This window comes from Mus pahari, chromosome 10 (assembly GCF_900095145.1).
Source record: "Mus pahari chromosome 10, PAHARI_EIJ_v1.1, whole genome shotgun sequence".
In the NCBI taxonomy this organism is placed as follows: domain Eukaryota; kingdom Metazoa; phylum Chordata; class Mammalia; order Rodentia; family Muridae; genus Mus; species Mus pahari.
The window spans coordinates 35,977,107-35,979,253 of record NC_034599.1 but is presented as its reverse complement, the minus strand read 5'-3'; positions in this window follow the sequence as shown (position 1 = coordinate 35,979,253).

Below are 2,147 nucleotides of genomic sequence, written 5' to 3'. Positions count from 1 at the left end.
AGAGGCAGGCGGATTTCTGAGTTCGAGGCCAGCCTGGTCTACAGAGTGAGTTCCAGGACAGCCAGGGCTACATAGAGAAACCCTGTCTCAAAAAACCAAAAAAAATTAAAAATAAAAAAGTTAGTTTCATGACAGAAAAATCTTCCATCTATACTTTTCAAAAAAATAATCTACCTTTAAAAACAAAAATTATGCCCTTACTTTGTAGAGAGGAGGCTTTCTTGTGGCTGTCAAATGACATCTTTCAAGTCAGTTTCTTCCCTTTACCATGTAGAGACCCGGAGGAGCGCTCTGATACTCAGGTGTTGACGGACAGCAAGTGCATTTATGCACTGAGCTGTCTCGATGGCCCTTATCTATTGAATTTGCAAGATCAGCTCAAGAATTCTGTTGCTGCATCTCCGTGAAATGCTTACTTTCTTGTAGTCATTCACAAATCTTTTATGAAGAACAACTTGATAATATCAAAATTATCAGTTCCCACTGAAATTTATTTGTCACCTATGGACTGGAAACCATAGCTAAATTACCAACGCTTGAATGAAAAGAATTTAAGATACGTGGATGAATCAAAAAGCAAAAAACAAAACAAGCACCAAATATGAATTTTCTTTTTCAAGGAGAGGCAGAAACAAACAAACAAATGTGATTACCTATTCTTGGAAACATGCCCAAGACACTCATGCTAGTGATCTCCAGCGACCTACCTAGGTGCTGGGGACTAGGTAAGGCTTGTTTCTGCCCCCTGATCCTTTTGGATCTTGTAAGTACAAAGCACACAAATGCAAATGTATTTTTAAAAGAAAGACTGAATTTGCCAAAGTAAAACCACAGAAAAAGTATTACTTTATTTTAATGTAAATATTCAAATCAAATGTAGTACATTTTGTATTGTGATTTTTATTTCAGTTATGTAAATTATTGGTCCCCAATTAGGACACAGTTATGTTTAACTAAACTTACATTCCTTAGTAAGGATCATGCAGATTCTTGCTTTCGTTCGCATTAGGTGTGATTGCAGAGAGTTAACACTACCCTACCCCCCCCCCAATACTCCCAAATACAGAAAGGTTTTACAATGGGCATGGAGGTCTAATCCCATCACTTGAGCGGTAGAGGCAAGCTAAATCATCCTCAGTTGCATAACAAGTTCCAGGCCAGCCTGGGCTCTGTGAAACACTGTCTCAAAAAATAAAATAATAATCGTTGTATTATTCCGGTAGCTCTTTGGCTATAGAATGAGCTTTTTACATTTATTCTGTTCTGCCTTCTCACTTGAATTCCATATCACTCTTACTATTTTACAGATAACGAAACACAGGAATCTCTTGGGGATAGTTGTGTGTTCAAGATCACATGGCTTGTTTATTTTTAAAATGTGTAATTATTATTGTGTGTGTGCACGTGCAAGTGTGCATGAATTCTGTGTGAGGTGCCCCCCCCCAAGCCAGAGGGAGCATGTTGAGGTCAGAGAACAGTTGAATGGTGTTGGTTCTCTCTTTCCCGTTTACGAGGGTCCCTGGGCTCCAGGGACAGAGTTCAAGTCTTTGGGCAAGCACTCTTACCTTCTAAGACTCTCTCGAGTCAAGACCACACTCCTTGTAGGCCAGAATTTGAACTCAGCTTGACCTTAGAGTCTCTGACTCTGCTGTTAATTATCTTGTCTTTTAAAAAATAAACACCTAAAGCAGTAACAGAGTCTGTTTGTTTCCAATCTCTGGTAAAACCCGAAGCCTTGGACTTTGATTTAAGAGGCTGGTCTCCAAATTCTGCTCCTCTTTAGATTTAAACATTCAGAGCTGTGGTGGTTTCATTAGGTATGACCCCCATAGACTTGTGGCACAGTCTCCTGCTGCCTCTAGAACTCTCAGCTCCTCCAGCATCATGCCTGTCTGCATGCTGCCATGCTTCCTGCTATGATGATAATGGACTGAACCTCTGAAACTGTAAGCCAGGCCCAATTAAATGGTTTACTTTATACGGTTGCCTCGGTCATGATGTCTCTTTATAGCAATAAAACACAAACTAAGACAATAACATAATCTGTAGTAGTTAGAAAGCAAAGTAGTGGAGAGAGCATGTGGAGATCAGAATGTATGCTCTCTCTCTCTCTCTCTCTCTCTCTCTCTCTCTCTCTCTCTCTCTCT